Source organism: Chiloscyllium punctatum, chromosome 30 (genome assembly GCF_047496795.1).
Source record: "Chiloscyllium punctatum isolate Juve2018m chromosome 30, sChiPun1.3, whole genome shotgun sequence".
NCBI lineage: Eukaryota > Metazoa > Chordata > Chondrichthyes > Orectolobiformes > Hemiscylliidae > Chiloscyllium > Chiloscyllium punctatum.
Genome location: NC_092768.1, coordinates 499,240 through 524,317, shown reverse-complemented (window position 1 = coordinate 524,317; position 25,078 = coordinate 499,240). Strand labels below are relative to the sequence as shown.

The window sequence follows — 25,078 nt, the reverse complement described above, 5'->3', positions numbered from 1 at the left end:
ACAAATCCAACAGCCTGGCTTCAATTCCCACTGCCAAATGGACTCAGCACGAAAGCTTCCCTTTTTCAAGCTCGTCCCCTCAGGTTCTACTACCACCCATCAATCGCTTCCTCATCAGAGAGCAGTGCTCCCGGAGGACGGTGGGGTGACTTTACTGTACGCTGCATCAGATCTCTCAGCCATGCATTTAACATCGAAACGTAGAAATTAAGTGCAGGAGTAGGCCATTCAGCCCTTCAAGTCAGGCAGAATCCGAGGAGCAGGAAAATCAGGATGCTGCCTGACTTGCTTCGCGTTTCCAGCGCCACTCTGATCGAGACTCTGATTTCCAGCAACTGCAGTCCTCACTTGTTCCATTCAGCCCTTCAAGACACCGCCACCGTTCAATGTGATCACGATTGAACATGTAATTTCAGTAAGCACTCCAGCTTCCTCTCCGTACCCCTGGATCCCTTTAGCTGCAAGGTCTACGTCCGGCTCCCTCTTGAGTGTATCTCACAAACCGGCATAGCCGCATCTTCCTGTGGGAGACAAGTCCACAGGTTCACCACTCTCTGAGAGAAAAATTCTTCCTGAATCGCTTGCCCTTCGTTCGGAGACTGTGACCCCTGGTTCTGGACGCCCCCAACATTGGGAACCGGTGAACTTTTGCTGGGATCCCTCAGTACCAAGCCTGGATCTGCATGGGTTTCTCTTCAGAAGGGTCAGTGTGAATGGCCTGCTTCCACACTGTGGTGCTCCTATGATGCCAACAGTGTAGGTTGAGTACCTGCACGTGCTTTCTCAAGCTTGCCTCTGTGTTGACCTTCATGTTAACCCAGCCACTGGGCTTTGTCCTTCTATCGAGAAGAGCAGACGATGCCACTCAGATGACTTTGACTTTCCACTGTGGGTGTAGTACAGTCTGCCAGCAGCAGGGGATGGTGTTGCATCACCTTAATGGCAGGATCGGGTCCAAACTCTGAGGGGTCTGACCCCTTTTTGATTGGAGCGAGGGAGAGGGGAAAGCTCACTGTCATTTGTCGCTACCGGTTGCTTAAAGGTTTTAATTTGCACGCCGTTTGCGTGCGAGTTATATGCCCACTGACGGGACGAAGTGACAACAAAATCAGAGTGGGAAACAGAAATTGCTGGAGCAAGTCAGCATCTGGAGTGGGGGTGGGGGAAGGGGAAGAAAGCAGACAAGGTTTCTGGTCCGGTGAGCCTTCTTGAGGACGGCAGTTTTCATTTGTCGCCAAAAAAGGAGGAAGTCTCAAATGATCATCTCCTTGGTAAATGAAAGGACAAGTTGGCCAGGGAGAGCAGAATGGAGAGTATCGTAGGTTTTGTTTGTTGACAAGAGCAGACCGCTCGGCCCTGGGAACGCATGGGACTTGAAATCGGCACTCCTGCATTGAGATATGGAGCTGGCCTCTCAAAATGACGCAGACTCCCCGGCGGGGAATTGAACCCCGGTCGCCCGCGTGACAGGCGGGGACACTAACCACTATACTACCGAGGATTGGACGACTGCGCACTCTGTCGCATCCGTATTAGGTAGAATGTTCTTATGTGAAATTTGGATTTTGTTGTCAATTTGAGTTCTCCTTTAGATCATCTTCTACCTCTGTGGAGATGATTAAGAGAATAGTTATTGTTGTTTTCATGTTTTATTATTCGACTATCTTTCTTTCAAGTAATCCGCCGCTGCTGCTGCTGCTGCTGTAAAACAGCCTTTTCGTTGTGCCCTACCGTCTGCGTTAAACTTCGTCTGCTGCTGATCCACGCGCGCTCTCCCATTACCTGCTTCTAACAAACTGATTTGTGTACGACAGCACAAATCCAACAGCCTGGCTTCAATTCCCACTGCCAAATGGACTCAGCACGAAAGCTTCCCTTTTTCAAGCTCGTCCCCTCAGGTTCTACTACCACCCATCAATCGCTTCCTCATCAGAGAGCAGTGCTCCCGGAGGACGGTGGGGTGACTTTACTGTACGCTGCATCAGATCTCTCAGCCATGCATTTAACATCGAAACGTAGAAATTAAGTGCAGGAGTAGGCCATTCAGCCCTTCAAGTCAGGCAGAATCCGAGGAGCAGGAAAATCAGGATGCTGCCTGACTTGCTTCGCGTTTCCAGCGCCACTCTGATCGAGACTCTGATTTCCAGCAACTGCAGTCCTCACTTGTTCCATTCAGCCCTTCAAGACACCGCCACCGTTCAATGTGATCACGATTGAACATGTAATTTCAGTAAGCACTCCAGCTTCCTCTCCGTACCCCTGGATCCCTTTAGCTGCAAGGTCTACGTCCGGCTCCCTCTTGAGTGTATCTCACAAACCGGCATAGCCGCATCTTCCTGTGGGAGACAAGTCCACAGGTTCACCACTCTCTGAGAGAAAAATTCTTCCTGAATCGCTTGCCCTTCGTTCGGAGACTGTGACCCCTGGTTCTGGACGCCCCCAACATTGGGAACCGGTGAACTTTTGCTGGGATCCCTCAGTACCAAGCCTGGATCTGCATGGGTTTCTCTTCAGAAGGGTCAGTGTGAATGGCCTGCTTCCACACTGTGGTGCTCCTATGATGCCAACAGTGTAGGTTGAGTACCTGCACGTGCTTTCTCAAGCTTGCCTCTGTGTTGACCTTCATGTTAACCCAGCCACTGGGCTTTGTCCTTCTATCGAGAAGAGCAGACGATGCCACTCAGATGACTTTGACTTTCCACTGTGGGTGTAGTACAGTCTGCCAGCAGCAGGGGATGGTGTTGCATCACCTTAATGGCAGGATCGGGTCCAAACTCTGAGGGGTCTGACCCCTTTTTGATTGGAGCGAGGGAGAGGGGAAAGCTCACTGTCATTTGTCGCTACCGGTTGCTTAAAGGTTTTAATTTGCACGCCGTTTGCGTGCGAGTTATATGCCCACTGACGGGACGAAGTGACAACAAAATCAGAGTGGGAAACAGAAATTGCTGGAGCAAGTCAGCATCTGGAGTGGGGGTGGGGGAAGGGGAAGAAAGCAGACAAGGTTTCTGGTCCGGTGAGCCTTCTTGAGAACGGCAGTTTTCATTTGTCGCCAAAAAAGGAGGAAGTCTCAAATGATCATCTCCTTGGTAAATGAAAGGACAAGTTGGCCAGGGAGAGCAGAATGGAGAGTATCGTAGGTTTTGTTTGTTGACAAGAGCAGACCGCTCGGCCCTGGGAACGCATGGGACTTGAAATCGGCACTCCTGCATTGAGATATGGAGCTGGCCTCTCAAAATGACGCAGACTCCCCGGCGGGGAATTGAACCCCGGTCGCCCGCGTGACAGGCGGGGACACTAACCACTATACTACCGAGGATTGGACGACTGCGCACTCTGTCGCATCCGTATTAGGTAGAATGTTCTTATGTGAAATTTGGATTTTGTTGTCAATTTGAGTTCTCCTTTAGATCATCTTCTACCTCTGTGGAGATGATTAAGAGAATAGTTATTGTTGTTTTCATGTTTTATTATTCGACTATCTTTCTTTCAAGTAATCCGCCGCTGCTGCTGCTGCTGCTGTAAAACAGCCTTTTCGTTGTGCCCTACCGTCTGCGTTAAACTTCGTCTGCTGCTGATCCACGCGCGCTCTCCCATTACCTGCTTCTAACAAACTGATTTGTGTACGACAGCACAAATCCAACAGCCTGGCTTCAATTCCCACTGCCAAATGGACTCAGCACGAAAGCTTCCCTTTTTCAAGCTCGTCCCCTCAGGTTCTACTACCACCCATCAATCGCTTCCTCATCAGAGAGCAGTGCTCCCGGAGGACGGTGGGGTGACTTTACTGTACGCTGCATCAGATCTCTCAGCCATGCATTTAACATCGAAACGTAGAAATTAAGTGCAGGAGTAGGCCATTCAGCCCTTCAAGTCAGGCAGAATCCGAGGAGCAGGAAAATCAGGATGCTGCCTGACTTGCTTCGCGTTTCCAGCGCCACTCTGATCGAGACTCTGATTTCCAGCAACTGCAGTCCTCACTTGTTCCATTCAGCCCTTCAAGACACCGCCACCGTTCAATGTGATCACGATTGAACATGTAATTTCAGTAAGCACTCCAGCTTCCTCTCCGTACCCCTGGATCCCTTTAGCTGCAAGGTCTACGTCCGGCTCCCTCTTGAGTGTATCTCACAAACCGGCATAGCCGCATCTTCCTGTGGGAGACAAGTCCACAGGTTCACCACTCTCTGAGAGAAAAATTCTTCCTGAATCGCTTGCCCTTCGTTCGGAGACTGTGACCCCTGGTTCTGGACGCCCCCAACATTGGGAACCGGTGAACTTTTGCTGGGATCCCTCAGTACCAAGCCTGGATCTGCATGGGTTTCTCTTCAGAAGGGTCAGTGTGAATGGCCTGCTTCCACACTGTGGTGCTCCTATGATGCCAACAGTGTAGGTTGAGTACCTGCACGTGCTTTCTCAAGCTTGCCTCTGTGTTGACCTTCATGTTAACCCAGCCACTGGGCTTTGTCCTTCTATCGAGAAGAGCAGACGATGCCACTCAGATGACTTTGACTTTCCACTGTGGGTGTAGTACAGTCTGCCAGCAGCAGGGGATGGTGTTGCATCACCTTAATGGCAGGATCGGGTCCAAACTCTGAGGGGTCTGACCCCTTTTTGATTGGAGCGAGGGAGAGGGGAAAGCTCACTGTCATTTGTCGCTACCGGTTGCTTAAAGGTTTTAATTTGCACGCCGTTTGCGTGCGAGTTATATGCCCACTGACGGGACGAAGTGACAACAAAATCAGAGTGGGAAACAGAAATTGCTGGAGCAAGTCAGCATCTGGAGTGGGGGTGGGGGAAGGGGAAGAAAGCAGACAAGGTTTCTGGTCCGGTGAGCCTTCTTGAGGACGGCAGTTTTCATTTGTCGCCAAAAAAGGAGGAAGTCTCAAATGATCATCTCCTTGGTAAATGAAAGGACAAGTTGGCCAGGGAGAGCAGAATGGAGAGTATCGTAGGTTTTGTTTGTTGACAAGAGCAGACCGCTCGGCCCTGGGAACGCATGGGACTTGAAATCGGCACTCCTGCATTGAGATATGGAGCTGGCCTCTCAAAATGACGCAGACTCCCCGGCGGGGAATTGAACCCCGGTCGCCCGCGTGACAGGCGGGGACACTAACCACTATACTACCGAGGATTGGACGACTGCGCACTCTGTCGCATCCGTATTAGGTAGAATGTTCTTATGTGAAATTTGGATTTTGTTGTCAATTTGAGTTCTCCTTTAGATCATCTTCTACCTCTGTGGAGATGATTAAGAGAATAGTTATTGTTGTTTTCATGTTTTATTATTCGACTATCTTTCTTTCAAGTAATCCGCCGCTGCTGCTGCTGCTGCTGTAAAACAGCCTTTTCGTTGTGCCCTACCGTCTGCGTTAAACTTCGTCTGCTGCTGATCCACGCGCGCTCTCCCATTACCTGCTTCTAACAAACTGATTTGTGTACGACAGCACAAATCCAACAGCCTGGCTTCAATTCCCACTGCCAAATGGACTCAGCACGAAAGCTTCCCTTTTTCAAGCTCGTCCCCTCAGGTTCTACTACCACCCATCAATCGCTTCCTCATCAGAGAGCAGTGCTCCCGGAGGACGGTGGGGTGACTTTACTGTACGCTGCATCAGATCTCTCAGCCATGCATTTAACATCGAAACGTAGAAATTAAGTGCAGGAGTAGGCCATTCAGCCCTTCAAGTCAGGCAGAATCCGAGGAGCAGGAAAATCAGGATGCTGCCTGACTTGCTTCGCGTTTCCAGCGCCACTCTGATCGAGACTCTGATTTCCAGCAACTGCAGTCCTCACTTGTTCCATTCAGCCCTTCAAGACACCGCCACCGTTCAATGTGATCACGATTGAACATGTAATTTCAGTAAGCACTCCAGCTTCCTCTCCGTACCCCTGGATCCCTTTAGCTGCAAGGTCTACGTCCGGCTCCCTCTTGAGTGTATCTCACAAACCGGCATAGCCGCATCTTCCTGTGGGAGACAAGTCCACAGGTTCACCACTCTCTGAGAGAAAAATTCTTCCTGAATCGCTTGCCCTTCGTTCGGAGACTGTGACCCCTGGTTCTGGACGCCCCCAACATTGGGAACCGGTGAACTTTTGCTGGGATCCCTCAGTACCAAGCCTGGATCTGCATGGGTTTCTCTTCAGAAGGGTCAGTGTGAATGGCCTGCTTCCACACTGTGGTGCTCCTATGATGCCAACAGTGTAGGTTGAGTACCTGCACGTGCTTTCTCAAGCTTGCCTCTGTGTTGACCTTCATGTTAACCCAGCCACTGGGCTTTGTCCTTCTATCGAGAAGAGCAGACGATGCCACTCAGATGACTTTGACTTTCCACTGTGGGTGTAGTACAGTCTGCCAGCAGCAGGGGATGGTGTTGCATCACCTTGATGGCAGGATCGGGTCCAAACTCTGAGGGGTCTGACCCCTTTTTGATTGGAGCGAGGGAGAGGGGAAAGCTCACTGTCATTTGTCGCTACCGGTTGCTTAAAGGTTTTAATTTGCACGCCGTTTGCGTGCGAGTTATATGCCCACTGACGGGACGAAGTGACAACAAAATCAGAGTGGGAAACAGAAATTGCTGGAGCAAGTCAGCATCTGGAGTGGGGGTGGGGGAAGGGGAAGAAAGCAGACAAGGTTTCTGGTCCGGTGAGCCTTCTTGAGGACGGCAGTTTTCATTTGTCGCCAAAAAAGGAGGAAGTCTCAAATGATCATCTCCTTGGTAGATGAAAGGACAAGTTGGCCAGGGAGAGCAGAATGGAGAGTATCGTAGGTTTTGTTTGTTGACAAGAGCAGACCGCTCGGCCCTGGGAACGCATGGGACTTGAAATCGGCACTCCTGCATTGAGATATGGAGCTGGCCTCTCAAAATGCCGCAGACTCCCCGGCGGGGAATTGAACCCCGGTCGCCCGCGTGACAGGCGGGGATACTAACCACTATACTACCGAGGATTGGACGTCTGCGCACTCTGTCGCATCCGTATTAGGTAGAATGTTCTTATGTGATATTTGGATTTTGTTGTCAATTTGAGTTCTCCTTTAGATCATCTTCTACCTCTGTGGAGATGATTAAGAGAATAGTTATTGTTGTTTTCATGTTTTATTATTCGACTATCTTTCTTTCAAGTAATCCGCCGCTGCTGCTGCTGCTGCTGTAAAACAGCCTTTTCGTTGTGCCCTACCGTCTGCGTTAAACTTCGTCTGCTGCTGATCCACGCGCGCTCTCCCATTACCTGCTTCTAACAAACTGATTTGTGTACGACAGCACAAATCCAACAGCCTGGCTTCAATTCCCACTGCCAAATGGACTCAGCACGAAAGCTTCCCTTTTTCAAGCTCGTCCCCTCAGGTTCTACTACCACCCATCAATCGCTTCCTCATCAGAGAGCAGTGCTCCCGGAGGACGGTGGGGTGACTTTACTGTACGCTGCATCAGATCTCTCAGCCATGCATTTAACATCGAAACGTAGAAATTAAGTGCAGGAGTAGGCCATTCAGCCCTTCAAGTCAGGCAGAATCCGAGGAGCAGGAAAATCAGGATGCTGCCTGACTTGCTTCGCGTTTCCAGCGCCACTCTGATCGAGACTCTGATTTCCAGCAACTGCAGTCCTCACTTGTTCCATTCAGCCCTTCAAGACACCGCCACAGTTCAATGTGATCACGATTGAACATGTAATTTCAGTAAGCACTCCAGCTTCCACTCCGTACCCCTGGATCCCTTTAGCTGCAAGGTCTACGTCCGGCTCCCTCTTGAGTGTATCTCACAAACCGGCATAGCCGCATCTTCCTGTGGGAGACAAGTCCACAGGTTCACCACTCTCTGAGAGAAAAATTCTTCCTGAATCGCTTGCCCTTCGTTCGGAGACTGTCACCCCTGGTTCTGGACGCCCCCAACATTGGGAACCGGTGAACTTTTGCTGGGATCCCTCAGTACCAAGCCTGGATCTGCATGGGTTTCTCTTCAGAAGGGTCAGTGTGAATGGCCTGCTTCCACACTGTGGTGCTCCTATGATGCCAACAGTGTAGGTTGAGTACCTGCACGTGCTTTCTCAAGCTTGCCTCTGGGTTTACAGCAGCAGCAGCAGCAGCAGCAGCGGCGGATTACTTGAAAGAAAGATAGTCGAATCATAAAACATGAAAACAACAATAACTATTCTCTTAATCATCTCCACAGAGGTAGAAGATGATCTAAAGGAGAACTCAAATTGACAACAAAATCCAAATTTCACATAAGAACATTCTACCTAATACCGATGCGACAGAGCTTCATGTTAACCCAGCCACTGGGCTTTGTCCTTCTATCGAGAAGAGCAGACGATGCCACTCAGATGACTTTGACTTTCCACTGTGGGTGTAGTACAGTCTGCCAGCAGCAGGGGATGGTGTTGCATCACCTTAATGGCAGGATCGGGTCCAAACTCTGAGGGGTCTGACCCCTTTTTGATTGGAGCGAGGGAGAGGGGAAAGCTCACTGTCATTTGTCGCTACCGGTTGCTTAAAGGTTTTAATTTGCACGCCGTTTGCGTGCGAGTTATATGCCCACTGACGGGACGAAGTGACAACAAAATCAGAGTGGGAAACAGAAATTGCTGGAGCAAGTCAGCATCTGGAGTGGGGGTGGGGGAAGGGGAAGAAAGCAGACAAGGTTTCTGGTCCGGTGAGCCTTCTTGAGGACGGCAGTTTTCATTTGTCGCCAAAAAAGGAGGAAGTCTCAAATGATCATCTCCTTGGTAGATGAAAGGACAAGTTGGCCAGGGAGAGCAGAATGGAGAGTATCGTAGGTTTTGTTTGTTGACAAGAGCAGACCGCTCGGCCCTGGGAACGCATGGGACTTGAAATCGGCACTCCTGCATTGAGATATGGAGCTGGCCTCTCAAAATGCCGCAGACTCCCCGGCGGGGAATTGAACCCCGGTCGCCCGCGTGACAGGCGGGGATACTAACCACTATACTACCGAGGATTGGACGTCTGCGCACTCTGTCGCATCCGTATTAGGTAGAATGTTCTTATGTGAAATTTGGATTTTGTTGTCAATTTGAGTTCTCCTTTAGATCATCTTCTACCTCTGTGGAGATGATTAAGAGAATAGTTATTGTTGTTTTCATGTTTTATTATTCGACTATCTTTCTTTCAAGTAATCCGCCGCTGCTGCTGCTGCTGCTGTAAAACAGCCTTTTCGTTGTGCCCTACCGTCTGCGTTAAACTTCGTCTGCTGCTGATCCACGCGCGCTCTCCCATTACCTGCTTCTAACAAACTGATTTGTGTACGACAGCACAAATCCAACAGCCTGGCTTCAATTCCCACTGCCAAATGGACTCAGCACGAAAGCTTCCCTTTTTCAAGCTCGTCCCCTCAGGTTCTACTACCACCCATCAATCGCTTCCTCATCAGAGAGCAGTGCTCCCGGAGGACGGTGGGGTGACTTTACTGTACGCTGCATCAGATCTCTCAGCCATGCATTTAACATCGAAACGTAGAAATTAAGTGCAGGAGTAGGCCATTCAGCCCTTCAAGTCAGGCAGAATCCGAGGAGCAGGAAAATCAGGATGCTGCCTGACTTGCTTCGCGTTTCCAGCGCCACTCTGATCGAGACTCTGATTTCCAGCAACTGCAGTCCTCACTTGTTCCATTCAGCCCTTCAAGACACCGCCACCGTTCAATGTGATCACGATTGAACATGTAATTTCAGTAAGCACTCCAGCTTCCACTCCGTACCCCTGGATCCCTTTAGCTGCAAGGTCTACGTCCGGCTCCCTCTTGAGTGTATCTCACAAACCGGCATAGCCGCATCTTCCTGTGGGAGACAAGTCCACAGGTTCACCACTCTCTGAGAGAAAAATTCTTCCTGAATCGCTTGCCCTTCGTTCGGAGACTGTCACCCCTGGTTCTGGACGTCCCCAACATTGGGAACCGGTGAACTTTTGCTGGGATCCCTCAGTACCAAGCCTGGATCTGCATGGGTTTCTCTTCAGAAGGGTCAGTGTGAATGGCCTGCTTCCACACTGTGGTGCTCCTATGATGCCAACAGTGTAGGTTGAGTACCTGCACGTGCTTTCTCAAGCTTGCCTCTGTGTTGACCTTCATGTTAACCCAGCCACTGGGCTTTGTCCTTCTATCGAGAAGAGCAGACGATGCCACTCAGATGACTTTGACTTTCCACTGTGGGTGTAGTACAGTCTGCCAGCAGCAGGGGATGGTGTTGCATCACCTTAATGGCAGGATCGGGTCCAAACTCTGAGGGGTCTGACCCCTTTTTGATTGGAGCGAGGGAGAGGGGAAAGCTCACTGTCATTTGTCGCTACCGGTTGCTTAAAGGTTTTAATTTGCACGCCGTTTGCGTGCGAGTTATATGCCCACTGACGGGACGAAGTGACAACAAAATCAGAGTGGGAAACAGAAATTGCTGGAGCAAGTCAGCATCTGGAGTGGGGGTGGGGGAAGGGGAAGAAAGCAGACAAGGTTTCTGGTCCGGTGAGCCTTCTTGAGGACGGCAGTTTTCATTTGTCGCCAAAAAAGGAGGAAGTCTCAAATGATCATCTCCTTGGTAGATGAAAGGACAAGTTGGCCAGGGAGAGCAGAATGGAGAGTATCGTAGGTTTTGTTTGTTGACAAGAGCAGACCGCTCGGCCCTGGGAACGCATGGGACTTGAAATCGGCACTCCTGCATTGAGATATGGAGCTGGCCTCTCAAAATGCCGCAGACTCCCCGGCGGGGAATTGAACCCCGGTCGCCCGCGTGACAGGCGGGGATACTAACCACTATACTACCGAGGATTGGACGTCTGCGCACTCTGTCGCATCCGTATTAGGTAGAATGTTCTTATGTGAAATTTGGATTTTGTTGTCAATTTGAGTTCTCCTTTAGATCATCTTCTACCTCTGTGGAGATGATTAAGAGAATAGTTATTGTTGTTTTCATGTTTTATTATTCGACTATCTTTCTTTCAAGTAATCCGCCGCTGCTGCTGCTGCTGCTGTAAAACAGCCTTTTCGTTGTGCCCTACCGTCTGCGTTAAACTTCGTCTGCTGCTGATCCACGCGCGCTCTCCCATTACCTGCTTCTAACAAACTGATTTGTGTACGACAGCACAAATCCAACAGCCTGGCTTCAATTCCCACTGCCAAATGGACTCAGCACGAAAGCTTCCCTTTTTCAAGCTCGTCCCCTCAGGTTCTACTACCACCCATCAATCGCTTCTTCATCAGAGAGCAGTGCTCCCGGAGGACGGTGGGGTGACTTTACTGTACGCTGCATCAGATCTCTCAGCCATGCATTTAACATCGAAACGTAGAAATTAAGTGCAGGAGTAGGCCATTCAGCCCTTCAAGTCAGGCAGAATCCGAGGAGCAGGAAAATCAGGATGCTGCCTGACTTGCTTCGCGTTTCCAGCGCCACTCTGATCGAGACTCTGATTTCCAGCAACTGCAGTCCTCACTTGTTCCATTCAGCCCTTCAAGACACCGCCACCGTTCAATGTGATCACGATTGAACATGTAATTTCAGTAAGCACTCCAGCTTCCTCTCCGTACCCCTGGATCCCTTTAGCTGCAAGGTCTACGTCCGGCTCCCTCTTGAGTGTATCTCACAAACCGGCATAGCCGCATCTTCCTGTGGGAGACAAGTCCACAGGTTCACCACTCTCTGAGAGAAAAATTCTTCCTGAATCGCTTGCCCTTCGTTCGGAGACTGTCACCCCTGGTTCTGGACGCCCCCAACATTGGGAACCGGTGAGCTTTTGCTGGGATCCCTCAGTACCAAGCCTGGATCTGCATGGGTTTCTCTTCAGAAGGGTCAGTGTGAATGGCCTGCTTCCACACTGTGGTGCTCCTATGATGCCAACAGTGTAGGTTGAGTACCTGCACGTGCTTTCTCAAGCTTGCCTCTGGGTTTACAGCAGCAGCAGCAGCAGCAGCAGCGGCGGATTACTTGAAAGAAAGATAGTCGAATCATAAAACATGAAAACAACAATAACTATTCTCTTAATCATCTCCACAGAGGTAGAAGATGATCTAAAGGAGAACTCAAATTGACAACAAAATCCAAATTTCACATAAGAACATTCTACCTAATACCGATGCTTCATGTTAACCCAGCCACTGGGCTTTGTCCTTCTATCGAGAAGAGCAGACGATGCCACTCAGATGACTTTGACTTTCCACTGTGGGTGTAGTACAGTCTGCCAGCAGCAGGGGATGGTGTTGCATCACCTTAATGGCAGGATCGGGTCCAAACTCTGAGGGGTCTGACCCCTTTTTGATTGGAGCGAGGGAGAGGGGAAAGCTCACTGTCATTTGTCGCTACCGGTTGCTTAAAGGTTTTAATTTGCACGCCGTTTGCGTGCGAGTTATATGCCCACTGACGGGACGAAGTGACAACAAAATCAGAGTGGGAAACAGAAATTGCTGGAGCAAGTCAGCATCTGGAGTGGGGGTGGGGGAAGGGGAAGAAAGCAGACAAGGTTTCTGGTCCGGTGAGCCTTCTTGAGGACGGCAGTTTTCATTTGTCGCCAAAAAAGGAGGAAGTCTCAAATGATCATCTCCTTGGTAGATGAAAGGACAAGTTGGCCAGGGAGAGCATCGTAGGTTTTGTTTGTTGACAAGAGCAGACCGCTCGGCCCTGGGAACGCATGGGACTTGAAATCGGCACTCCTGCATTGAGATATGGAGCTGGCCTCTCAAAATGCCGCAGACTCCCCGGCGGGGAATTGAACCCCGGTCGCCCGCGTGACAGGCGGGGATACTAACCACTATACTACCGAGGATTGGACGACTGCGCAATCTGTCGCATCCGTATTAGGTAGAATGTTCTTATGTGAAATTTGGATTTTGTTGTCAATTTGAGTTCTCCTTTAGATCATCTTCTACCTCTGTGGAGATGATTAAGAGAATAGTTATTGTTGTTTTCATGTTTTATTATTCGACTATCTTTCTTTCAAGTAATCCGCCGCTGCTGCTGCTGCTGCTGTAAAACAGCCTTTTCGTTGTGCCCTACCGTCTGCGTTAAACTTCGTCTGCTGCTGATCCACGCGCGCTCTCCCATTACCTGCTTCTAACAAACTGATTTGTGTACGACAGCACAAATCCAACAGCCTGGCTTCAATTCCCACTGCCAAATGGACTCAGCACGAAAGCTTCCCTTTTTCAAGCTCGTCCCCTCAGGTTCTACTACCACCCATCAATCGCTTCCTCATCAGAGAGCAGTGCTCCCGGAGGACGGTGGGGTGACTTTACTGTACGCTGCATCAGATCTCTCAGCCATGCATTTAACATCGAAACGTAGAAATTAAGTGCAGGAGTAGGCCATTCAGCCCTTCAAGTCAGGCAGAATCCGAGGAGCAGGAAAATCAGGATGCTGCCTGACTTGCTTCGCGTTTCCAGCGCCACTCTGATCGAGACTCTGATTTCCAGCAACTGCAGTCCTCACTTGTTCCATTCAGCCCTTCAAGACACCGCCACCGTTCAATGTGATCACGATTGAACATGTAATTTCAGTAAGCACTCCAGCTTCCACTCCGTACCCCTGGATCCCTTTAGCTGCAAGGTCTACGTCCGGCTCCCTCTTGAGTGTATCTCACAAACCGGCATAGCCGCATCTTCCTGTGGGAGACAAGTCCACAGGTTCACCACTCTCTGAGAGAAAAATTCTTCCTGAATCGCTTGCCCTTCGTTCGGAGACTGTCACCCCTGGTTCTGGACGCCCCCAACATTGGGAACCGGTGAACTTTTGCTGGGATCCCTCAGTACCAAGCCTGGATCTGCATGGGTTTCTCTTCAGAAGGGTCAGTGTGAATGGCCTGCTTCCACACTGTGGTGCTCCTATGATGCCAACAGTGTAGGTTGAGTACCTGCACGTGCTTTCTCAAGCTTGCCTCTGGGTTTACAGCAGCAGCAGCAGCAGCAGCAGCGGCGGATTACTTGAAAGAAAGATAGTCGAATCATAAAACATGAAAACAACAATAACTATTCTCTTAATCATCTCCACAGAGGTAGAAGATGATCTAAAGGAGAACTCAAATTGACAACAAAATCCAAATTTCACATAAGAACATTCTACCTAATACCGATGCGACAGAGCTTCATGTTAACCCAGCCACTGGGCTTTGTCCTTCTATCGAGAAGAGCAGACGATGCCACTCAGATGACTTTGACTTTCCACTGTGGGTGTAGTACAGTCTGCCAGCAGCAGGGGATGGTGTTGCATCACCTTAATGGCAGGATCGGGTCCAAACTCTGAGGGGTCTGACCCCTTTTTGATTGGAGCGAGGGAGAGGGGAAAGCTCACTGTCATTTGTCGCTACCGGTTGCTTAAAGGTTTTAATTTGCACGCCGTTTGCGTGCGAGTTATATGCCCACTGACGGGACGAAGTGACAACAAAATCAGAGTGGGAAACAGAAATTGCTGGAGCAAGTCAGCATCTGGAGTGGGGGTGGGGGAAGGGGAAGAAAGCAGACAAGGTCTCTGGTCCGGTGAGCCTTCTTGAGGACGGCAGTTTTCATTTGTCGCCAAAAAAGGAGGAAGTCTCAAATGATCATCTCCTTGGTAGATGAAAGGACAAGTTGGCTAGGGAGAGCAGAATTGAGACGATCGTAGGTTTTGTTTGTTGACAAGAGCAGACCGCTCGGCCCTGGGAACGCATGGGACTTGAAATCGGCACTCCTGCATTGAGATATGGAGCTGGCCTCTCAAAATGCCGCAGACTCCCCGGCGGGGAATTGAACCCCGGTCTCCGGCGTGACAGGCGGGGATACTAACCACTATACTACCGAGGATTGGACGACAGCGCGCTCTGTCGCATCCGTATTAGGTAGAATGTTCTTATGTGAAATTTGGATTTTGTTGTCAATTTGAGTTCTCCTTTAGATCATCTTCTACCTCTGTGGAGATGATTAAGAGAATAGTTATTGTTGTTTTCGTGTTTTATTATTTGACTATCTATCTTTCAAGTAATCCGCCGCTGCTGCTGCTGCTGCTGCTGTAAAACAGCCTTTTCGTTGTGCCCTACCGTCTGCGTTAAACTTCGTCTGCTGCTGATCCACGCGCGCTCTCCCATTACCTGCTTCTAACAAACTGATTTGTGTACGACAGCACAAATCCAACAGCCTGGCTTCAATTCCCACTGCCAAATGGACTCAGCACGAAAGCTTCCCTTTTTCAAGCTCGTCCCCTCAGGTTCTACTACCACCCATCAATCGCTTCCTCATCAGAGAGCAGTGCTCCCGGAGGACGGTGGGGTGACTTTACTGTACGCTGCATCAGATCTCTCAGCCATGCATTTAACATCGAAACGTAGAAATTAAGTGCAGGAGTAGGCCATTCAGCCCTTCAAGTCAGGCAGAATCCGAGGAGCAGGAAAATCAGGATGCTGCCTGACTTGCTTCGCGTTTCCAGCGCCACTCTGATCGAGACTCTGATTTCCAGCAACTGCAGTCCTCACTTGTTCCATTCAGCCCTTCAAGACACCGCCACCGTTCAATGTGATCACGATTGAACATGTAATTTCAGTAAGCACTCCAGCTTCCTCTCCGTACCCCTGGATCCCTTTAGCTGCAAGGTCTACGTCCGGCTCCCTCTTGAGTGTATCTCACAAACCGGCATAGCCGCATCTTCCTGTGGGAGACAAGTCCACAGGTTCACCACTCTCTGAGAGAAAAATTCTTCCTGAATCGCTTGCCCTTCGTTCGGAGACTGTCACCCCTGGTTCTGGACGCCCCCAACATTGGGAACCGGTGAACTTTTGCTGGGATCCCTCAGTACCAAGCCTGGATCTGCATGGGTTTCTCTTCAGAAGGGTCAGTGTGAATGGCCTGCTTCCACACTGTGGTGCTCCTATGATGCCAACAGTGTAGGTTGAGTACCTGCACGTGCTTTCTCAAGCTTGCCTCTGTGTTGACCTTCATGTTAACCCAGCCACTGGGCTTTGTCCTTCTATCGAGAAGAGCAGACGATGCCACTCAGATGACTTTGACTTTCCACTGTGGGTGTAGTACAGTCTGCCAGCAGCAGGGGATGGTGTTGCATCACCTTAATGGCAGGATCGGGTCCAAACTCTGAGGGGTCTGACCCCTTTTTGATTGGAGCGAGGGAGAGGGGAAAGCTCACTGTCATTTGTCGCTACCGGTTGCTTAAAGGTTTTAATTTGCACCCCGTTTGCGTGCGAGTTATATGCCCACTGACGGGACGAAGTGACAACAAAATCAGAGTGGGAAACAGAAATTGCTGGAGCAAGTCAGCATCTGGAGTGGGGGTGGGGGAAGGGGAAGAAAGCAGACAAGGTTTCTGGTCCGGTGAGCCTTCTTGAGGACGGCAGTTTTCATTTGTCGCCAAAAAAGGAGGAAGTCTCAAATGATCATCTCCTTGGGAGATGAAAGGACAAGTTGGCTAGGGAGAGCAGAATTGAGACGATCGTAGGTTTTGTTTGTTGACAAGAGCAGACCGCTCGGCCCTGGGAACGCATGGGACTTGAAATCGGCACTCCTGCATTGAGATATGGAGCTGGCCTCTCAAAATGCCGCAGACTCCCCGGCGGGGAATTGAACCCCGGTCTCCCGCGTGACAGGCGGGGATACTAACCACTATACTACCGCGGATTGGACGACAGCGCGCTCTGTCGCATCCGTATTAGGTAGAATGTTCTTATGTGAAATTTGGATTTTGTTGTCAATTTGAGTTCTCCTTTAGATCATCTTCTACCTCTGTGGAGATGATTAAGAGAATAGTTATTGATGTTTTCATGTTTTATTATTCGACTATCTTTCTTTCAAGTAATCCGCCGCTGCTGCTGCTGCTGCTGCTGCTGTAAAACAGCCTTTTCGTTGTGCCCTACCGTCTGCGTTAAACTTCGTCTGCTGCTGATCCACGCGCGCTCTCCCATTACCTGCTTCTAACAAACTGATTTGTGTACGACAGCACAAATCCAACAGCCTGGCTTCAATTCCCACTGCCAAATGGACTCAGCACGAAAGCTTCCCTTTTTCAAGCTCGTCCCCTCAGGTTCTACTACCACCCATCAATCGCTTCCTCATCAGAGAGCAGTGCTCCCGGAGGACGGTGGGGTGACTTTACTGTACGCTGCATCAGATCTCTCAGCCATGCATTTAACATCGAAACGTAGAAATTAAGTGCAGGAGTAGGCCATTCAGCCCTTCAAGTCAGGCAGAATCCGAGGAGCAGGAAAATCAGGATGCTGCCTGACTTGCTTCGCGTTTCCAGCGCCACTCTGATCGAGACTCTGATTTCCAGCAACTGCAGTCCTCACTTGTTCCATTCAGCCCTTCAAGACACCGCCACCGTTCAATGTGATCACGATTGAACATGTAATTTCAGTAAGCACTCCAGCTTCCTCTCCGTACCCCTGGATCCCTTTAGCTGCAAGGTCTACGTCCGGCTCCCTCTTGAGTGTATCTCACAAACCGGCATAGCCGCATCTTCCTGTGGGAGACAAGTCCACAGGTTCACCACTCTCTGAGAGAAAAATTCTTCCTGAATCGCTTGCCCTTCGTTCGGAGACTGTCACCCCTGGTTCTGGACGCCCCCAACATTGGGAACCGGTGAACTTTTGCTGGGATCCCTCAGTACCAAGCCTGGATCTGCATGGGTTTCTCTTCAGAAGGGTCAGTGTGAATGGCCTGCTTCCACACTGTGGTGCTCCTATGATGCCAACAGTGTAGGTTGAGTACCTGCACGTGCTTTCTCAAGCTTGCCTCTGTGTTGACCTTCATGTTAACCCAGCCACTGGGCTTTGTCCTTCTATCGAGAAGAGCAGACGATGCCACTCAGATGACTTTGACTTTCCACTGTGGGTGTAGTACAGTCTGCCAGCAGCAGGGGATGGTGTTGCATCACCTTAATGGCAGGATCGGGTCCAAACTCTGAGGGGTCTGACCCCTTTTTGATTGGAGCGAGGGAGAGGGGAAAGCTCACTGTCATTTGTCGCTACCGGTTGCTTAAAGGTTTTAATTTGCACGCCGTTTGCGTGCGAGTTATATGCCCACTGACGGGACGAAGTGACAACAAAATCAGAGTGGGAAACAGAAATTGCTGGAGCAAGTCAGCATCTGGAGTGGGGGTGGGGGAAGGGGAAGAAAGCAGACAAGGTTTCTGGTCCGGTGAGCCTTCTTGAGGACGGCAGTTTTCATTTGTCGCCAAAAAAGGAGGAAGTCTCAAATGATCATCTCCTTGGTAAATGAAAGGACAAGTTGGCCAGGGAGAGCAGAATGGAGAGTATCGTAGGTTTTGTTTGTTGACAAGAGCAGACCGCTCGGCCCTGGGAACGCATGGGACTTGAAATCGGCACTCCTGCATTGAGATATGGAGCTGGCCTCTCAAAATGACGCAGACTCCCCGGCGGGGAATTGAACCCCGGTCGCCCGCGTGACAGGCGGGGACACTAACCACTATACTACCGAGGATTGGACGACTGCGCACTCTGTCGCATCCGTATTAGGTAGAATGTTCTTATGTGAAATTTGGATTTTGTTGTCAATTTGAGTTCTCCTTTAGATCATCTTCTACCTCTGTGGAGATGATTAAGAGAATAGTTATTGTTGTTTTCATGTTTTATTATTCGACTATCTTTCTTTCAAGTAATCCGCCGCTGCTGCTGCTGCTGCTGTAAAACAGCCTTTTCGTTGTGCCCTACCGTCTGCGTTAAACTTCGTCTGCTGCTGATCCACGCGCGCTCTCCCATTACCTGCTTCTAACAAACTGATTTGTGTACGACAGCACAAATCCAACAGCCTGGCTTCAATTCCCACTGCCAAATGGACTCAGCACGAAAGCTTCCCTTTTTCAAGCTCGTCCCCTCAGGTTCTACTACCACCCATCAATCGCTTCCTCATCAGGGAGCAGTGCTCCCGGAGGACGGTGGGGTGACTTTACTGTACGCTGCATCAGATCTCTCAGCCATGCATTTAACATCGAAACGTAGAAATTAAGTGCAGGAGTAGGCCATTCAGCCCTTCAAGTCAGGCAGAATCCGAGGAGCAGGAAAATCAGGATGCTGCCTGACTTGCTTCGCGTTTCCAGCGCCACTCTGATCGAGACTCTGATTTCCAGCAACTGCAGTCCTCACTTGTTCCATTCAGCCCTTCAAGACACCGCCACCGTTCAATGTGATCACGATTGAACATGTAATTTCAGTAAGCACTCCAGCTTCCTCTCCGTTTCCCTGGATCCCTTTAGCTGCAAGGTCTACGTCCGGCTCCCTCTTGAGTGTATCTCACAAACCGGCATAGCCGCATCTTCCTGTGGGAGACAAGTCCACAGGTTCACCACTCTCTGAGAGAAAAATTCTTCCTGAATCGCTTGCCCTTCGTTCGGAGACTGTGACCCCTGGTTCTGGACGTCCCCAACATTGGGAACCGGTGAACTTTTGCTGGGATCCCTCAGTACCAAGCATGGATCTGCATGGGTTTCTCTTCAGAAGGGTCAGTGTGAATGGCCTGCTTCCACACTGTGGTGCTCCTATGATGCCAACAGTGTAGGTTGAGTACCTGCACGTGCTTTCTCAAGCTTGCCTCTGTGTTGACCTTCATGTTAACCCAGCCACTGGGCTTTGTCCTTCTATCGAGAAGAGCAGACGATGCCACTCAGATGACTTTGACTTTCCACTGTGGGTGTAGTACAGTCTGCCAGCAGCAGGGGATGGTGTTGCATCACCTTAATGGCAGGATCGGGTCCAAACTCTGAGGGGTCTGACCCCTTTTTGATTGGAGCGAGGGAGAGGGGAAAGCTCACTGTCATTTGTCGCTACCGGTTGCTTAAAGGTTTTAATTTGTACCCCGTTTGCGTGCGAGTTATATGCCCACTGACGGGACGAAGTGACAACAAAATCAGAGTGGGAAACAGAAATTGCTGGAGCAAGTCAGCATCTGGAGTGGGGGTGGGGGAAGGGGAAGAAAGCAGACAAGGTTTCTGGTCCGGTGAGCCTTCTTGAGGACGGCAGTTTTCATTTGTCGCCAAAAAAGGAGGAAGTCTCAAATGATCATCTCCTTGGTAGATGAAAGGACAAGTGGGCTAGGGAGAGCAGAATTGAGACGATCGTAGGTTTTGTTTGTTGACAAGAGCAGACCGCTCGGCCCTGGGAACGCATGGGACTTGAAATCGGCACTCCTGCATTGAGATATGGAGCTGGCCTCTCAAAATGCCGCAGTATCCCCGGCGGGGAATTGAACCCCGGTCTCCCGCGTGACAGGCGGGGATACTAACCACTATACTACCGCGGATTGGACGACAGCGCGCTCTGTCGCATCCGTATTAGGTAGAATGTTCTTATGTGAAATTTGGATTTTGTTGTCAATTTGAGTTCTCCTTTAGATCATCTTCTACCTCTGTGGAGATGATTAAGAGAATAGTTATTGATGTTTTCATGTTTTATTATTCGACTATCTTTCTTTCAAGTAATCCGCCGCTGCTGCTGCTGCTGCTGTAAAACAGCCTTTTCGTTGTGCCCTACCGTCTGCGTTAAACTTCGTCTGCTGCTGATCCACGCGCGCTCTCCCATTACCTGCTTCTAACAAACTGATTTGTGTACGACAGCACAAATCCAACAGCCTGGCTTCAATTCCCACTGCCAAATGGACTCAGCACGAAAGCTTCCCTTTTTCAAGCTCGTCCCCTCAGGTTCTACTACCACCCATCAATCGCTTCCTCATCAGAGAGCAGTGCTCCCGGAGGACGGTGGGGTGACTTTACTGTACGCTGCATCAGATCTCTCAGCCATGCATTTAACATCGAAACGTAGAAATTAAGTGCAGGAGTAGGCCATTCAGCCCTTCAAGTCAGGCAGAATCCGAGGAGCAGGAAAATCAGGATGCTGCCTGACTTGCTTCGCGTTTCCAGCGCCACACTGATCGAGACTCTGATTTCCAGCAACTGCAGTCCTCACTTGTTCCATTCAGCCCTTCAAGACACCGCCACCGTTCAATGTGATCACGATTGAACATGTAATTTCAGTAAGCACTCCAGCTTCCTCTCCGTACCCCTGGATCCCTTTAGCTGCAAGGTCTACGTCCGGCTCCCTCTTGAGTGTATCTCACAAACCGGCATAGCCGCATCTTCCTGTGGGAGACAAGTCCACAGGTTCACCACTCTCTGAGAGAAAAATTCTTCCTGAATCGCTTGCCCTTCGTTCGGAGACTGTGACCCCTGGTTCTGGACGTCCCCAACATTGGGAACCGGTGAACTTTTGCTGGGATCCCTCAGTACCAAGCATGGATCTGCATGGGTTTCTCTTCAGAAGGGTCAGTGTGAATGGCCTGCTTCCACACTGTGGTGCTCCTATGATGCCAACAGTGTAGGTTGAGTACCTGCACGTGCTTTCTCAAGCTTGCCTCTGTGTTGACCTTCATGTTAACCCAGCCACTGGGCTTTGTCCTTCTATCGAGAAGAGCAGAAGTTGCCACTCAGATGACTTTGACTTTCCACTGTGGGTGTAGTACAGTCTGCCAGCAGCAGGGGATGGTGTTGCATCACCTTGATGGCAGGATCGGGTCCAAACTCTGAGGGGTCTGACCCCTTTTTGATTGGAGCGAGGGAGAGGGGAAAGCTCACTGTCATTTGTCGCTACCGGTTGCTTAAAGGTTTTAATTTGCACGCCGTTTGCGTGCGAGTTATATGCCCACTGACGGGACGAAGTGACAACAAAATCAGAGTGGGAAACAGAAATTGCTGGAGCAAGTCAGCATCTGGAGTGGGGGTGGGGGAAGGGGAAGAAAGCAGACAAGGTTTCTGGTCCGGTGAGCCTTCTTGAGGACGGCAGTTTTCATTTGTCGCCAAAGAATGAGGAAGTCTCAAATGATCATCTCCTTGGTAGATGAAAGGACAAGTTGGCCAGGGAGAGCAGAATGGAGAGTATCGTAGGTTTTGTTTGTTGACAAGAGCAGACCGCTCGGCCCTGGGAACGCATGGGACTTGAAATCGGCACTCCGGCATTGAGATATGGAGCAGGCCTCTCAAAATGCCGCAGACTCCCCGGCGGGGAATTGAACCCCGGTCTCCCGCGTGACAGGCGGGGATACTAACCACTATACTACCGAGGATTGGACGACAGCGCACTCTGTCGCATCCGTATTAGGTAGAATGTTCTTATGTGAAATTTGGATTTTGTTGTCAATTTGAGTTCTCCTTTAGATCATCTTCTACCTCTGTGGAGATGATTAAGAGAATAGTTATTGTTGTTTTCATGTTTTATTATTCGACTATCTTTCTTTCAAGTAATCCGCCGCTGCTGCTGCTGCTGCTGTAAAACAGCCTTTTCGTTGTGCCCTACCGTCTGCGTTAAACTTCGTCTGCTGCTGATCCACGCGCGCTCTCCCATTACCTGCTTCTAACAAACTGATTTGTGTACGACAGCACAAATCCAACAGCCTGGCTTCAATTCCCACTGCCAAATGGACTCAGCACGAAAGCTTCCCTTTTTCAAGCTCGTCCCCTCAGGTTCTACTACCACCCATCAATCGCTTCCTCATCAGAGAGCAGTGCTCCCGGAGGACGGTGGGGTGACTTTACTGTACGCTGCATCAGATCTCTCAGCCATGCATTTAACATCGAAACGTAGAAATTAAGTGCAGGAGTAGGCCATTCAGCCCTTCAAGTCAGGCAGAATCCGAGGAGCAGGAAAATCAGGATGCTGCCTGACTTGCTTCGCGTTTCCAGCGCCACACTGATCGAGACTCTGATTTCCAGCAACTGCAGTCCTCACTTGTTCCATTCAGCCCTTCAAGACACCGCCACCGTTCAATGTGATCATGACTGAACATGTAATTTCAGTAAGCACTCCAGCTTCCTCTCCGTACCCCTGGATCCCTTTAGCTGCAAGGTCTACGTCCGGCTCCCTCTTGAGTGTATCTCACAAACCGGCATAGCCGCATCTTCCTGTGGGAGACAAGTCCACAGGTTCACCACTCTCTGAGAGAAAAATTCTTCCTGAATCGCTTGCCCTTCGTTCGGAGACTGTGACCCCTGGTTCTGGACGTCCCCAACATTGGGAACCGGTGAACTTTTGCTGGGATCCCTCAGTACCAAGCCTGGATCTGCATGGGTTTCTCTTCAGAAGGGTCAGTGTGAATGGCCTGCTTCCACACTGTGGTGCTCCTATGATGCCAACAGTGTAGGTTGAGTACCTGCACGTGCTTTCTCAAGCTTGCCTCTGTGTTGACCTTCATGTTAACCCAGCCACTGGGCTTTGTCCTTCTATCGAGAAGAGCAGACGATGCCACTCAGATGACTTTGACTTTCCACTGTGGGTGTAGTACAGTCTGCCAGCAGCAGGGGATGGTGTTGCATCACCTTAATGGCAGGATCGGGTCCAAACTCTGAGGGGTCTGACCCCTTTTTGATTGGAGCGAGGGAGAGGGGAAAGCTCACTGTCATTTGTCGCTACCGGTTGCTTAAAGGTTTTAATTTGCACGCCGTTTGCGTGCGAGTTATATGCCCACTGACGGGACGAAGTGACAACAAAATCAGAGTGGGAAACAGAAATTGCTGGAGCAAGTCAGCATCTGGAGTGGGGGTGGGGGAAGGGGAAGAAAGCAGACAAGGTTTCTGGTCCGGTGAGCCTTCTTGAGGACGGCAGTTTTCATTTGTCGCCAAAAAAGGAGGAAGTCTCAAATGATCATCTCCTTGGTAGATGAAAGGACAAGTTGGCTAGGGAGAGCAGAATTGAGACGATCGTAGGTTTTGTTTGTTGACAAGAGCAGACCGCTCGGCCCTGGGAACGCATGGGACTTGAAATCGGCACTCCTGCATTGAGATATGGAGCTGGCCTCTCAAAATGCCGCAGACTCCCCGGCGGGGAATTGAACCCCGGTCTCCCGCGTGACAGGCGGGGATACTAACCACTATACTACCGCGGATTGGACGACAGCGCGCTCTGTCGCATCCGTATTAGGTAGAATGTTCTTATGTGAAATTTGGATTTTGTTGTCAATTTGAGTTCTCCTTTAGATCATCTTCTACCTCTGTGGAGATGATTAAGAGAATAGTTATTGATGTTTTCATGTTTTATTATTCGACTATCTTTCTTTCAAGTAATCCGCCGCTGCTGCTGCTGCTGCTGTAAAACAGCCTTTTCGTTGTGCCCTACCGTCTGCGTTAAACTTCGTCTGCTGCTGATCCACGCGCGCTCTCCCATTACCTGCTTCTAACAAACTGATTTGTGTACGACAGCACAAATCCAACAGCCTGGCTTCAATTCCCACTGCCAAATGGACTCAGCACGAAAGCTTCCCTTTTTCAAGCTCGTCCCCTCAGGTTCTACTACCACCCATCAATCGCTTCCTCATCAGAGAGCAGTGCTCCCGGAGGACGGTGGGGTGACTTTACTGTACGCTGCATCAGATCTCTCAGCCATGCATTTAACATCGAAACGTAGAAATTAAGTGCAGGAGTAGGCCATTCAGCCCTTCAAGTCAGGCAGAATCCGAGGAGCAGGAAAATCAGGATGCTGCCTGACTTGCTTCGCGTTTCCAGCGCCACACTGATCGAGACTCTGATTTCCAGCAACTGCAGTCCTCACTTGTTCCATTCAGCCCTTCAAGACACCGCCACCGTTCAATGTGATCATGACTGAACATGTAATTTCAGTAAGCACTCCAGCTTCCTCTCCGTACCCCTGGATCCCTTTAGCTGCAAGGTCTACGTCCGGCTCCCTCTTGAGTGTATCTCACAAACCGGCATAGCCGCATCTTCCTGTGGGAGACAAGTCCACAGGTTCACCACTCTCTGAGAGAAAAATTCTTCCTGAATCGCTTGCCCTTCGTTCGGAGACTGTGACCCCTGGTTCTGGACGTCCCCAACATTGGGAACCGGTGAACTTTTGCTGGGATCCCTCAGTACCAAGCCTGGATCTGCATGGGTTTCTCTTCAGAAGGGTCAGTGTGAATGGCCTGCTTCCACACTGTGGTGCTCCTATGATGCCAACAGTGTAGGTTGAGTACCTGCACGTGCTTTCTCAAGCTTGCCTCTGTGTTGACCTTCATGTTAACCCAGCCACTGGGCTTTGTCCTTCTATCGAGAAGAGCAGACGATGCCACTCAGATGACTTTGACTTTCCACTGTGGGTGTAGTACAGTCTGCCAGCAGC

The 25,078-nt window shown here is 50.1% G+C and overlaps 13 non-coding genes across 13 annotated transcripts; all 13 read right to left on the bottom strand.

Annotated features, from left to right (window-relative positions):
• Positions 1-1,429: 1,429 nt before the first annotated feature.
• On the bottom strand, positions 1,430-1,501 carry trnad-guc (transfer RNA aspartic acid (anticodon GUC)). The gene has a single exon. It is a non-coding gene; the product is annotated as a tRNA-Asp (tRNA).
• A 1,743-nt stretch (positions 1,502-3,244) lies between these two features.
• trnad-guc (transfer RNA aspartic acid (anticodon GUC)) lies at positions 3,245-3,316 on the bottom strand. The gene has a single exon. It is a non-coding gene; the product is annotated as a tRNA-Asp (tRNA).
• Positions 3,317-5,059: 1,743 nt separating this feature from the next.
• trnad-guc (transfer RNA aspartic acid (anticodon GUC)) lies at positions 5,060-5,131 on the bottom strand. Its single transcript has one exon. It is a non-coding gene; the product is annotated as a tRNA-Asp (tRNA).
• A 1,743-nt stretch (positions 5,132-6,874) lies between these two features.
• Positions 6,875-6,946, bottom strand: trnad-guc (transfer RNA aspartic acid (anticodon GUC)). The gene has a single exon. It is a non-coding gene; the product is annotated as a tRNA-Asp (tRNA).
• A 1,936-nt stretch (positions 6,947-8,882) lies between these two features.
• trnad-guc (transfer RNA aspartic acid (anticodon GUC)) lies at positions 8,883-8,954 on the bottom strand. The gene has a single exon. It is a non-coding gene; the product is annotated as a tRNA-Asp (tRNA).
• A 1,743-nt stretch (positions 8,955-10,697) lies between these two features.
• On the bottom strand, positions 10,698-10,769 carry trnad-guc (transfer RNA aspartic acid (anticodon GUC)). The gene has a single exon. It is a non-coding gene; the product is annotated as a tRNA-Asp (tRNA).
• A 1,916-nt stretch (positions 10,770-12,685) lies between these two features.
• On the bottom strand, positions 12,686-12,757 carry trnad-guc (transfer RNA aspartic acid (anticodon GUC)). Its single transcript has one exon. It is a non-coding gene; the product is annotated as a tRNA-Asp (tRNA).
• A 1,936-nt stretch (positions 12,758-14,693) lies between these two features.
• On the bottom strand, positions 14,694-14,765 carry trnad-guc (transfer RNA aspartic acid (anticodon GUC)). The gene has a single exon. It is a non-coding gene; the product is annotated as a tRNA-Asp (tRNA).
• Positions 14,766-16,511: 1,746 nt separating this feature from the next.
• On the bottom strand, positions 16,512-16,583 carry trnad-guc (transfer RNA aspartic acid (anticodon GUC)). Its single transcript has one exon. It is a non-coding gene; the product is annotated as a tRNA-Asp (tRNA).
• Positions 16,584-18,332: 1,749 nt separating this feature from the next.
• trnad-guc (transfer RNA aspartic acid (anticodon GUC)) lies at positions 18,333-18,404 on the bottom strand. Its single transcript has one exon. It is a non-coding gene; the product is annotated as a tRNA-Asp (tRNA).
• Positions 18,405-20,147: 1,743 nt separating this feature from the next.
• Positions 20,148-20,219, bottom strand: trnad-guc (transfer RNA aspartic acid (anticodon GUC)). The gene has a single exon. It is a non-coding gene; the product is annotated as a tRNA-Asp (tRNA).
• Positions 20,220-21,962: 1,743 nt separating this feature from the next.
• Positions 21,963-22,034, bottom strand: trnad-guc (transfer RNA aspartic acid (anticodon GUC)). The gene has a single exon. It is a non-coding gene; the product is annotated as a tRNA-Asp (tRNA).
• Positions 22,035-23,777: 1,743 nt separating this feature from the next.
• On the bottom strand, positions 23,778-23,849 carry trnad-guc (transfer RNA aspartic acid (anticodon GUC)). Its single transcript has one exon. It is a non-coding gene; the product is annotated as a tRNA-Asp (tRNA).
• Between the last annotated feature and the right edge of the window lie 1,229 nt (positions 23,850-25,078).